Raw genomic sequence first — 14139 nt, forward strand, 5'->3', positions numbered from 1 at the left:
CTCAATCCAATTTGACAGCTGCTGGAACACAGTGCTGTATGTGGCTGAGACGACATACCTGTTTATATAGCGCTCACATCCACTTCATCTGTTAAGTGAAGTAAATTTGTTTATGCCAGCTTGGTCCAAATTACTTAAGTTCGCTGAATTCTGCAGTTAGATTTGAATTCACCTACAGTTGATACCCATACATTTTTTCGGAAAATCTCTCATGCAAGAATAGGGATCGTACTTGAGATTGGTAGTCATAGGTTTAATTTCTGGCTAACTGCATTCATAGTACATTTTAAGGTCTTAACAGGCGTAGGGTAACATGCATGCATCAGCAATCATTGGAAAATAGACATCTAAATGTCTGACCAGCATTTGTGCTGCCTTAATGTTTAGTTTGACGCAGTTGGCCAGCTTAAACATGTATTGCAATATGTGTGAACTAAAAATCTCAATGTTTATGGCAAAGTTTGCTGGAAAGGATATATAGCAGTGTGCAGAGGGTTGTTCCTGGATCTTCCCATGTCTATGTGGAGCACAAAGGTGCCATTTTACAAATGTGACAACGGTTGCACTGTAGGCCCTAGTGGAGCTCTGACAGAGTCCTCTTTGGGCTACTTGTTGGGATTTCTTGAAGGTGAAAGTCAAGCTTTCGCCTGTAGCCTCTAGAGGTTCTCTAAAGGTTGGATGTTTCTCTGGATAATCTGTTGTAGAGAGGAGGAGAGCTTGGTACCAAAGCCAATGTCTGAGACAGGGAACCAGCTCAGCACCAGTGTCCTAGACAGTAGCGTCCTAGTCCCTGAAATAGGGGATGAACTCCTCGCTAATGTTGGAGGCTCTACAAGACAAGTGTGAGAGGCCCTGAAACGGGGGATAAACTCCACTCTGATGTCGGAGGCTCCGCAGAGACACAGGAGTGCAAAGCCCTGAATATGGGGTACGAGCCTAGTATCTGGTCCAGATTAATGGCAAACTGAGCGGCCATGAGCTGCAGCCAAAGAGCGCGGGATGCCCTAGTGAAGCATGCTTCTCACATCCTCTAGAGCTTTGAAGGTCAGTAGCCAGGTTTTAACCTAGCAGCTCTCCCCCCACTTTGTGTCTTTTTGCCCCATGTTGGCATTGTGTCCACAGTAGCATTTGCTTTTGGTAGAGTAGGGTTTGGCCAGAAAGGTTTAGTTTGACGCAGTTGGCCAGCTTAAACATGTATTGCAATATGTGTGAACTAAAAATCTCAATGTTTATGGCAAAGTTTGCTGGAAAGGATATATAGCAGTGTGCAGAGGGTTGTTCCTGGATCTTCCCATGTCTGTGTGGAGCACAAAGGTCACATTTGTAAAATGGCACAACGGTTGCACTGTAGGCCCTAGTGGAGCTCTGACAGAGTCCTCTTTGGGCTACTTGTTGGGATTTCTTGAAGGTGAAAGTCAAGCTTTCGCCTGTAGCCTCTAGAGGTTCTCTAAAGGTTGGATGTTTCTCTGGATAATCTGTTGTAGAGAGGAGGAGAGCTTGGTACCAAAGCCAATGTCTGAGACAGGGAACCAGCTCAGCACCAGTGTCCTAGACAGTAGCGTCCTAGGCCCTGAAATAGGGGATGAACTCCTCGCTAATGTTGGAGGCTCTACAAGACAAGTGTGAGAGGCCCTGAAACAGGGGATAAACTCCACTCTGATGTCGGAGGCTCCGCAGAGACACAGGAGTGCAAAGCCCTGAATATGGGGTACGAGCCTAGTATCTGGTCCAGATTAATGGCAAACTGACCGGCCATGAGCTGCAGCCAAAGAGCGCGGGATGCCCTAGTGAAGCATGCTTCTCACATCCTCTAGAGCTTTGAAGGTCAGTAGCCAGGTTTTAACCTAGCAGCTCTCCCCCCACTTTGTGTCTTTTTGCCCCATGTTGGCATTGTGTCCACAGTAGCATTTGCTTTTGGTAGAGTAGGGTTTGGCCAGAAAGGTTTAGTTTGACGCAGTTGGCCAGCTTAAACATGTATTGCAATATGTGTGAACTAAAAATCTCAATGTTTATGGCAAAGTTTGCTGGAAAGGATATATAGCAGTGTGCAGAGGGTTGTTCCTGGATCTTCCCATGTCTGTGTGGAGCACAAAGGTGCCATTTTACAAATGTGACAACGGTTGCACTGTAGGCCCTAGTGGAGCTCTGACAGAGTCCTCTTTGGGCTACTTGTTGGGATTTCTTGAAGGTGAAAGTCAAGCTTTCGCCTGTAGCCTCTAGAGGTTCTCTAAAGGTTGGATGTTTCTCTGGATAATCTGTTGTAGAGAGGAGGAGAGCTTGGTACCAAAGCCAATGTCTGAGACAGGGAACCAGCTCAGCACCAGTGTCCTAGACAGTAGCGTCCGAGGCCCTGAAATAGGGGATAAACTCCTCGCTAATGTTGAAGGCTCTACAAGACAAGTGTGAGAGGCCCTGAAACAGGGGATAAACTCCACTCTGATGTCGGAGGCTCCGCAGAGACACAGGAGTGCAAAGCCCTGAATATGGGGTACGAGCCTAGTATCTGGTCCAGATTAATGGCAAACTGAGCGGCCATGAGCTGCAGCCAAAGAGCGCGGGATGCCCTAGTGAAGCATGCTTCTCACATCCTCTAGAGCTTTGAAGGTCAGTAGCCAGGTTTTAACCTAGCAGCTCTCCCCCCACTTTGTGTCTTTTTGCCCCATGTTGGCATTGTGTCCACAGTAGCATTTGCTTTTGGTAGAGTAGGGTTTGGCCAGAAAGGTTTAGTTTGACGCAGTTGGCCAGCTTAAACATGTATTGCAATATGTGTGAACTAAAAATCTCAATGTTTATGGCAAAGTTTGCTGGAAAGGATATATAGCAGTGTGCAGAGGGTTGTTCCTGGATCTTCCCATGTCTGTGTGGAGCACAAAGGTGCCATTTTACAAATGTGACAACGGTTGCACTGTAGGCCCTAGTGGAGCTCTGACAGAGTCCTCTTTGGGCTACTTGTTGGGATTTCTTGAAGGTGAAAGTCAAGCTTTCGCCTGTAGCCTCTAGAGGTTCTCTAAAGGTTGGATGTTTCTCTGGATAATCTGTTGTAGAGAGGAGGAGAGCTTGGTACCAAAGCCAATGTCTGAGACAGGGAACCAGCTCAGCACCAGTGTCCTAGACAGTAGCGTCCGAGGCCCTGAAATAGGGGATAAACTCCTCGCTAATGTTGGAGGCTCTACAAGACAAGTGTGAGAGGCCCTGAAACAGGGGATAAACTCCACTCTGATGTCGGAGGCTCCGCAGAGACACAGGAGTGCAAAGCCCTGAATATGGGGTACGAGCCTAGTATCTGGTCCAGATTAATGGCAAACTGACCGGCCATGAGCTGCAGCCAAAGAGCGCGGGATGCCCTAGTGAAGCATGCTTCTCACATCCTCTAGAGCTTTGAAGGTCAGTAGCCAGGTTTTAACCTAGCAGCTCTCCCCCCACTTTGTGTCTTTTTGCCCCATGTTGGCATTGTGTCCACAGTAGCATTTGCTTTTGGTAGAGTAGGGTTTGGCCAGAAAGGTTTAGTTTGACGCAGTTGGCCAGCTTAAACATGTATTGCAATATGTGTGAACTAAAAATCTCAATGTTTATGGCAAAGTTTGCTGGAAAGGATATATAGCAGTGTGCAGAGGGTTGTTCCTGGATCTTCCCATGTCTGTGTGGAGCACAAAGGTGCCATTTTACAAATGTGACAACGGTTGCACTGTAGGCCCTAGTGGAGCTCTGACAGAGTCCTCTTTGGGCTACTTGTTGGGATTTCTTGAAGGTGAAAGTCAAGCTTTCGCCTGTAGCCTCTAGAGGTTCTCTAAAGGTTGGATGTTTCTCTGGATAATCTGTTGTAGAGAGGAGGAGAGCTTGGTACCAAAGCCAATGTCTGAGACAGGGAACCAGCTCAGCACCAGTGTCCTAGACAGTAGCGTCCGAGGCCCTGAAATAGGGGATAAACTCCTCGCTAATGTTGGAGGCTCTACAAGACAAGTGTGAGAGGCCCTGAAACAGGGGATAAACTCCACTCTGATGTCGGAGGCTCCGCAGAGATACAGGAGTGCAAAGCCCTGAATATGGGGTACGAGCCTAGTATCTGGTCCAGATTAATGGCAAACTGACCGGCCATGAGCTGCAGCCAAAGAGCGCGGGATGCCCTAGTGAAGCATGCTTCTCACATCCTCTAGAGCTTTGAAGGTCAGTAGCCAGGTTTTAACCTAGCAGCTCTCCCCCCACTTTGTGTCTTTTTGCCCCATGTTGGCATTGTGTCCACAGTAGCATTTGCTTTTGGTAGAGTAGGGTTTGGCCAGAAAGGTTTAGTTTGACGCAGTTGGCCAGCTTAAACATGTATTGCAATATGTGTGAACTAAAAATCTCAATGTTTATGGCAAAGTTTGCTGGAAAGGATATATAGCAGTGTGCAGAGGGTTGTTCCTGGATCTTCCCATGTCTGTGTGGAGCACAAAGGTGCCATTTTACAAATGTGACAACGGTTGCACTGTAGGCCCTAGTGGAGCTCTGACAGAGTCCTCTTTGGGCTACTTGTTGGGATTTCTTGAAGGTGAAAGTCAAGCTTTCGCCTGTAGCCTCTAGAGGTTCTCTAAAGGTTGGATGTTTCTCTGGATAATCTGTTGTAGAGAGTAGGAGAGCTTGGTACCAAAGCCAATGTCTGAGACAGGGAACCAGCTCAGCACCAGTGTCCTAGACAGTAGCGTCCTAGGCCCTGAAATAGGGGATGAACTCCTCGCTAATGTTGGAGGCTCTACAAGACAAGTGTGAGAGGCCTTGAAACAGGGGATAAACTCCACTCTGATGTCGGAGGCTCCGCAGAGACACAGGAGTGCAAAGCCCTGAATATGGGGTACGAGCCTAGTATCTGGTCCAGATTAATGGCAAACTGAGCGGCCATGAGCTGCAGCCAAAGAGCGCGGGATGCCCTAGTGAAGCATGCTTCTCACATCCTCTAGAGCTTTGAAGGTCAGTAGCCAGGTTTTAACCTAGCAGCTCTCCCCCCACTTTGTGTCTTTTTGCCCCATGTTGGCATTGTGTCCACAGTAGCATTTGCTTTTGGTAGAGTAGGGTTTGGCCAGAAAGGTTTAGTTTGATGCAGTTGGCCAGCTTAAACATGTATTGCAATATGTGTGAACTAAAAATCTCAATGTTTATGGCAAAGTTTGCTGGAAAGGATATATAGCAGTGTGCAGAGGGTTGTTCCTGGATCTTCCCATGTCTGTGTGGAGCACAAAGGTGCCATTTTACAAATGTGACAACGGTTGCACTGTAGGCCCTAGTGGAGCTCTGACAGAGTCCTCTTTGGGCTACTTGTTGGGATTTCTTGAAGGTGAAAGTCAAGCTTTCGCCTGTAGCCTCTAGAGGTTCTCTAAAGGTTGGATGTTTCTCTGGATAATCTGTTGTAGAGAGGAGGAGAGCTTGGTACCAAAGCCAATGTCTGAGACAGGGAACCAGCTCAGCACCAGTGTCCTAGACAGTAGCGTCCTAGGCCCTGAAATAGGGGATAAACTCCTCGCTAATGTTGGAGGCTCTACAAGACAAGTGTGAGAGGCCCTGAAACAGGGGATAAACTCCACTCTGATGTCGGAGGCTCCGCAGAGACACAGGAGTGCAAAGCCCTGAATATGGGGTACGAGCCTAGTATCTGGTCCAGATTAATGGCAAACTGACCGGCCATGAGCTGCAGCCAAAGAGCGCGGGATGCCCTAGTGAAGCATGCTTCTCACATCCTCTAGAGCTTTGAAGGTCAGTAGCCAGGTTTTAACCTAGCAGCTCTCCCCCCACTTTGTGTCTTTTTGCCCCATGTTGGCATTGTGTCCACAGTAGCATTTGCTTTTGGTAGAGTAGGGTTTGGCCAGAAAGGTTTAGTTTGACGCAGTTGGCCAGCTTAAACATGTATTGCAATATGTGTGAACTAAAAATCTCAATGTTTATGGCAAAGTTTGCTGGAAAGGATATATAGCAGTGTGCAGAGGGTTGTTCCTGGATCTTCCCATGTCTGTGTGGAGCACAAAGGTGCCATTTTACAAATGTGACAACGGTTGCACTGTAGGCCCTAGTGGAGCTCTGACAGAGTCCTCTTTGGGCTACTTGTTGGGATTTCTTGAAGGTGAAAGTCAAGCTTTCGCCTGTAGCCTCTAGAGGTTCTCTAAAGGTTGGATGTTTCTCTGGATAATCTGTTGTAGAGAGGAGGAGAGCTTGGTACCAAAGCCAATGTCTGAGACAGGGAACCAGCTCAGCACCAGTGTCCTAGACAGTAGCGTCCGAGGCCCTGAAATAGGGGATGAACTCCTCGCTAATGTTGGAGGCTCTACAAGACAAGTGTGAGAGGCCCTGAAACAGGGGATAAACTCCACTCTGATGTCGGAGGCTCCGCAGAGACACAGGAGTGCAAAGCCCTGAATATGGGGTACGAGCCTAGTATCTGGTCCAGATTAATGGCAAACTGAGCGGCCATGAGCTGCAGCCAAAGAGCGCGGGATGCCCTAGTGAAGCATGCTTCTCACATCCTCTAGAGCTTTGAAGGTCAGTAGCCAGGTTTTAACCTAGCAGCTCTCCCCCCACTTTGTGTCTTTTTGCCCCATGTTGGCATTGTGTCCACAGTAGCATTTGCTTTTGGTAGAGTAGGGTTTGGCCAGAAAGGTTTAGTTTGACGCAGTTGGCCAGCTTAAACATGTATTGCAATATGTGTGAACTAAAAATCTCAATGTTTATGGCAAAGTTTGCTGGAAAGGATATATAGCAGTGTGCAGTGGGTTGTTCCTGGATCTTCCCATGTCTGTGTGGAGCACAAAGGTGCCATTTTACAAATGTGACAACGGTTGCACTGTAGGCCCTAGTGGAGCTCTGACAGAGTCCTCTTTGGGCTACTTGTTGGGATTTCTTGAAGGTGAAAGTCAAGCTTTCGCCTGTAGCCTCTAGAGGTTCTCTAAAGGTTGGATGTTTCTCTGGATAATCTGTTGTAGAGAGGAGGAGAGCTTGGTACCAAAGCCAATGTCTGAGACAGGGAACCAGCTCAGCACCAGTGTCCTAGACAGTAGCGTCCGAGGCCCTGAAATAGGGGATGAACTCCTCGCTAATGTTGGAGGCTCTACAAGACAAGTGTGAGAGGCCCTGAAACAGGGGATAAACTCCACTCTGATGTCGGAGGCTCCGCAGAGACACAGGAGTGCAAAGCCCTGAATATGGGGTACGAGCCTAGTATCTGGTCCAGATTAATGGCAAACTGACCGGCCATGAGCTGCAGCCAAAGAGCGCGGGATGCCCTAGTGAAGCATGCTTCTCACATCCTCTAGAGCTTTGAAGGTCAGTAGCCAGGTTTTAACCTAGCAGCTCTCCCCCCACTTTGTGTCTTTTTGCCCCATGTTGGCATTGTGTCCACAGTAGCATTTGCTTTTGGTAGAGTAGGGTTTGGCCAGAAAGGTTTACTTTGAGGCAGTTGGCCAGCTTAAACATGTATTGCAATATGTGTGAACTAAAAATCTCTATGTTTATGGCAAAGTTTGCTGGAAAGGATATATAGCAGTGTGCAGAGGGTTGTTCCTGGATCTTCCCATGTCTGTGTGGAGCACAAAGGTGCCATTTTACAAATGTGACAACGGTTGCACTGTAGGCCCTAGTGGAGCTCTGACAGAGTCCTCTTTGGGCTACTTGTTGGGATTTCTTGAAGGTGAAAGTCAAGCTTTCGCCTGTAGCCTCTAGAGGTTCTCTAAAGGTTGGATGTTTCTCTGGATAATGTGTTCTAGAGAGGAGGAGAGCTTGGTACCAAAGCCAATGTCTGAGACAGGGAACCAGCTCAGCACCAGTGTCCTAGACAGTAGCGTCCGAGGCCCTGAAATAGGGGATGAACTCCACGCTAATGTTGGAGGCTCTACAAGACAAGTGTGAGAGGCCCTTAAACAGGGGATAAACTCCACTCTAATGTCGGAGGCTCCGCAGAGACACAGGAGTGCAAAGCCCTGAATATGAGGTACGAGCCTAGTATCTGGTCCAGATTAATGGCAAACTGACCGGCCATGAGCTGCAGCCAAAGAGCGCGGGACACCTCCAGCACTGGTGCAGGGGGGACACCTCCAGTACTGGGGCAGGGGGGACACCTCCAGCACTGGGGCAGGGGGGACACCTCCAATACTCGGACAGTGGGGACACCTGCAGCACTGGGGCAGGGGGGACACCTCCAATACTCGGACAGTGGGCACACAACCAGCACTGGGGCAGGGGGGACACCTCCAGCGTTGGGGCAGGGGGGACACCTCCAATACTCGGACAGTGGGGACACCTCCAGCACTGGGGCAGGGGGGACACCTCCAGCACTGGGGCAGGGGGGACACCTCCAATACTCGGACAGTGGGGACACCTCCAGCACTGGGGCAGAGGGGGCACCTCCAATACTCGGACAGTGGGGACACCTCCAGCACTGGGGCAGAGGGGACACCTCCAATACTTGGACAGTGGGGACACCTCCAGCACTGGGGCAGGGGGGACACCTCCAATACTCGGACAGTGGGGAAATCTCCAGCACTTGGGCAGGGGGGACACCTCCAGCATGGGGGATACCTCCAGCACTGGGGCAGGGGGGACACCTCCAAAACTCGGACAGTGGGGAAATCTATAGCACTGGGGCAGGGGGGGCACCTGACACCTCCAGCAGGGGGGATACCTCCAGCACTGGGGCTGGGGGGGCTACCTTTAATACCAGGGGCCACTCCAGTACTGGGGGGGGGGGGGCAGCGGCCACCTCCAATGCTGCAAAAGGGGTGGACACTGCCAAATCCAGGACAGAGGGGATACCTTCAATATGGGGAAAGAGGGGACATCTTCAAAACTGGGAAGGGGGGGGGGGACATGGAACATCTGACAGCTCTAATACCAGGACACATCCAATACCAGGGGCCACCTCTCCAGTACACCAGGATGGGGGGGACACTTGACACCTTCACAACCAGTACAGGAGGCAGGTCCCCTCCAGTACACGGGGGCGATATTGGACACCTGAGATAATAGGACAAGGAGAACATCTCCAATACCAGGGTGGAGGGGGACCTGACTTCTCTTAATACTGCAATGGTGGGGAGGTGGAGGAACATCCAACACCAGGGAGACAACACTTCCAGTACTGGGATGGAGGGGACACCTCCAATACTGGGGCAGGGTAGAAAAGTGATAACTCTAATACCAGGGGGATACCACCATTATTGGGACGGGGGCATCTGATACATCCAGTAATGGAATGGGGGAGGGGGCGGTATTTTAAATATCACAGAGACACTGCCATTTCTTGGGTGGGAGGTTCCCCACCAATACCTGGATGGGGGTACACCACCAATACCAGGAACTCTCTAACACCAGGGAGACACCTCCAGTACTAGGATGGAGGGGACACCTAACACTAGGGGCACACTTCTAATACTAGGATCCCTCCCAACACCAGGGAGACACCTCCAATACAAGGACAAATGGGACACTGCCAACACCAGGACAAGGGGTAGGGACACCTGACACCTCCAGTACCTGGATACGGGGTAATATCTGACATCTCCAATACAAAGGGGACCCCTATAGGACTGCTACTAATGATTGTTTTCATAATCGATTAGTTGGCCAATTATTGCTTTGATTAATCAGATAAAAAAAAAACCTTGACAAAAGTGTGGTGTATAATTTAGTTAGTATGTAAAGTTTAAAATAGACAATTTCTTGGATATCAATATGCAGTGGTAAATATAAATAACCAGCTATGTGGTTAAGGAACAAGATATCTTATCCACTCTGAGAATGACAGAAGAGACTTATATACTATTAGAGGTTGAATCTGGTACATATCAGACTCCATTTTTATTTAACCACTTCAAGTCCGGACACTTTTGCCTCCTTCCTGTCCAGGCCAATTTTCAGCTTTCAGCGCTATCATATTTTGAATGACAATTGCGTGGTCATGCAACACTGTACCCATATGAATGTTTTTTAGCATTTTTTTGAGACCAATAAAGCTTTATTTTGGTGGTATTTATTCACCACTGGGATTTTTTTTGTTTTGCTATGTAAATGAAAAAGTCCACAAATTTTGAGTGTTTTTCTTATAAAATTTTTCAAATAAATATTTCATCATAAATCTTGGCCAAAATTTATTTTGTTATCTTTTTAGTAAAAAAAAATGCCAAATTAGTTTATAACCAAAAATTATCATTTTAAAAAATTTTTACATTTTATTATTTTTTTTTTTTTTACATACTGTCACTCTAGCAGTACAGTGTCACCATGGTGACACTGTACTACTTGTGGGGGATGATTTTTTATTTTCTTGTTTACACTGATTGCTTTTATACCCATAAAGGCTGTAAAAGCAATCATTTCTCCTTCTCTCTGACTACATTCTTGCATCCATTGAGAACTACTGTGTGAGCTGTGATTGGTCCCAGCTTGTCACATGGTACAAGGCTGTTCACAACAGCCTTGTACCATGTGATCTCTGTGATCATTCACAGATTTCACACGTAGTAAGCAATGATGTCAGAAGTGACATCTTACTTACTCCTAGATTGTTAGCTCCGTGGAGCAGTGCCCTCGAACCCCTCGTGTATTGTATTGTTACTGTACCCCACTAAAATGTACAGCGCTGAGCAAACTCTTAGCGCTATATAAATACTGTATAGTAATAATTCTTTGCATGTGATCACTGATTGGCCAATCAGTGATCACATGATTGGGACCTCACACAGAGGTTCTGTATGACGATCGGTGTTTCACTGTGTCCGGAGGACACAGCGGGCACCGGATCGTGGTGCTGTGCGATCCCAGGGAGCGCGCAAAAGCAGGGGGCGGGGAGGCCGTTTATAACCGGCCACTCGACCTTGCACTGCCACAGTCCGGCCATTTATATACAACAGTGATCCTTAGTAGTGCCTGCTGAGCTCAATGTGGTGAAATTCCTGCTGCAGCATGTGTACTTCCCTGACTGCTGCCCTCCCAGCTAAAGGGGGAACAGTTGAGGGGTGGTAAAAATTTGACTCAACCGTAGCATTCCCCAACCCCCCCAGTGTAAATACACCATTACCACACCAGTGCAGCCAGTCAGTGTCCCTGAACATCGCTATGTCACATCTGCCCCAGTGTTGACGTAAGGTTTTGTTCACAAGGGGCTTATCGATGCATACCTTGTGCAAGGGCCATGTTTACCTGCACAGGTGCTCTGTGCATCCCATGCAGGCAGTCACATTGATTATTGGGACACAACAGCTGCATGGACACAGCCGCTTTTCCCAATCCAACATCAGTGCAGGTGCATGTCCCCGAAATCACTGTCTGCATTTGGGGCTGTACACCTGCAAGGATGTCAGACTGGGGGCAGGAGTTCTGTGCATCCCCATGCAGGCAGTCCTATTCGTTTGGGCGTTTCTGCTGTCCTTGTGCTCCAGGGCCTACATAAATGAGAGAGGTAGTGAGGAAATGAGATGCCTAATTTACACCCTTATAAAGCTTGAAGGTTCTACTTTGATTTTGGGCCCCCCCCCCCCCATGTGGGTAAGTTGTGAAAACGTCTCATGCATGTGCTATCCCCATACTAAGGAGGAGAAGCAGAATGTGTTGAGGTGTAATTGTAAGTGTGCCCATGCTGCTTATGTGAAAAAACTTTTTAAAATGACAACTTGGGGAAATGTTTTTTTTTTTTGTTTTGTTTTGTTTTTTTTCTTTCATTTTCTGAACAATTACAACTTCAAAAATGTTACTATGCCTCTTACTAAATACCTTGGACTGTCTGATTTAAAATTAAAAAAAAAGGGTAATTTGGGGGGTATTTGTACTGTCCTAGCATTTTAGGGCCTCAAGAAATGAGTTGGGCAGTCAGTACATCAGAATTGATCATTTTATGGATATACAGTATATACCATAGTTTGTATGTAGTAGAATGTATTTTGGCCCACATTTATGAAGAAATATTATTGGCAAAACTTTACAGACCGGAAATGAAGAAATGGCAAAACTTTTTTCCATTTTATATAGTGCAAAAAACAAAACAAAAAAAACAGTTGTGACTAAATGACTTAATACCACCAAAAGAAAGCTCTATCTGTCTCACAGATTGATATAAATTTCATATGGGTACAGTGTTGCATGACTGAGTAATTGTCATTCAAAGTACGACAGCGCTGAAATCTGACAAATGGCCTGGGCAGGAAGGGGGTGAAACAGTCTGGTGTTCAAGCAGATAAAAAGTGTAACGTTTTGTATCTATAGTTGCTGCACTAAGCAAGAAAACTGTAAGATATAGAAACACAATTTATTTCCTACTGTAGCAAACCACTGGGCTGATTATTTTAAGTGACTTCTTATTTCTTTGCAGTTTTTTGGGAATATGGCTGCTAATCCTGAAAACGCTCAACTCTTGCCTTTACTAGAAACCTTGGAAGACACATCTACCTCACATACAGAACAGACAGATGCTTATCTTGCAATTGCAAAGTGAGTACAATTGCATTTTGGAGCTAGAAACATTCCAGATTGTTGCGGTGCAGAATATTGCAGTGGATGCAGGAATTGATTTACTAAGAAATACCTAGCCAATAAATGTTAGTGAACAAGGGGAGCTGTTTTCACTCAATACCAACTTTTCTAGTTGAACAGCCTATTCTTAAAGTGCATCTAAGCCACAAAAAAATGAATATATTGCAGCTTTCTAGTCCTTAGATGTGGTGGCTGCACTAGTTTTCTTCCTTTATTTTTTCCCCTGATGATCCTCCAGTAACAAAACTGCCGTAGGATGACAATGCCTACTCTTCCTTTTGTATCAGCAGAAACAAGACAGGACAACAGAATGCTGTCCTTCTCTTATTGTACATACCGGAGGGGAGTGCTTCTGTACACCTTAGAGATAATAGTTAGCAGAGTGCACAGTAAGTTATCAGCTCACGAGATTTCTAACAAGATCAACAGGTATTTTTTGCACTTATCAAGCAGATATAACAAAACCCTTTCAGGCTGAATTCACACTAGAGCGGACAGCTGCCAGAGTGCTTTACCTCTTTGGCAAGCAAATTCAGCTAAAACAACCCCATGGTGTATAATCTTCCATTCTGATCTTTAGAACTATTTAGTGGTGAATATTCCTTCAAGTAGAAATTATATTCCACAATAAAATATTTAGGGTAATGTATATCAGTTTGTGTGTAATAATTTGACATTTGTCCTCCTTTGTAGCCGTCTTAGTGGAGAAGATGGGAAAGTTTTCAATGTCTTGGTTGGAAAGCAGTTCTCTCGTCTCTTTGAAGTTTTTAAGGTGAGAAGGATAAAAGTCTTACCTTTTGTGTATGATTTATCTTAACATAAAATGTGTGATTATTGGGGATGAGCGATTAAAGCTGATCTCCAGGTTTTAGCGAACTTTGAATAGTTTGGACCAAGCTAGTCCAAATGTACTGTTTACATCATTAACAGATGCAGCACCTCTATAAACTGTATGTAGCATCAGCTACATATGCGTTGCTGTGTTCAGGCTATGGGACTATGAATGAATACAAAGGTTCCTCAGGCTGAGGTGGAGACTGTGAGGGCACCCAACCGCCTGTGAATGGCTGAGCAGCACTCAATCCAATTTGACAGCTGCTGGAACACAGTGCTGTATGTGGCTGAGACGACATACCTGTTTATATAGCGCTCACATCCACTTCATCTGTTAAGTGAAGTAAATTTGTTTATGCCAGCTTGGTCCAAATTACTTAAGTTCGCTGAATTCTGCAGTTAGATTTGAATTCACCTACAGTTGATACCCATACATTTTTTCGGAAAATCTCTCATGCAAGAATAGGGATCGTACTTGAGATTGGTAGTCATAGGTTTAATTTCTGGCTAACTGCATTCATAGTACATTTTAAGGTCTTAACAGGCGTAGGGTAACATGCATGCATCAGCAATCATTGGAAAATAGACATCTAAATGTCTGACCAGCATTTGTGCTGCCTTAATGTTTAGTTTGACGCAGTTGGCCAGCTTAAACATGTATTGCAATATGTGTGAACTAAAAATCTCAATGTTTATGGCAAAGTTTGCTGGAAAGGATATATAGCAGTGTGCAGAGGGTTGTTCCTGGATCTTCCCATGTCTATGTGGAGCACAAAGGTGCCATTTTACAAATGTGACAACGGTTGCACTGTAGGCCCTAGTGGA

This window comes from Staurois parvus, unplaced genomic scaffold (assembly GCF_062004578.1).
Source record: "Staurois parvus isolate SC_StPar_1 unplaced genomic scaffold, SC_StPar_1.0 ptg000915l, whole genome shotgun sequence".
In the NCBI taxonomy this organism is placed as follows: domain Eukaryota; kingdom Metazoa; phylum Chordata; class Amphibia; order Anura; family Ranidae; genus Staurois; species Staurois parvus.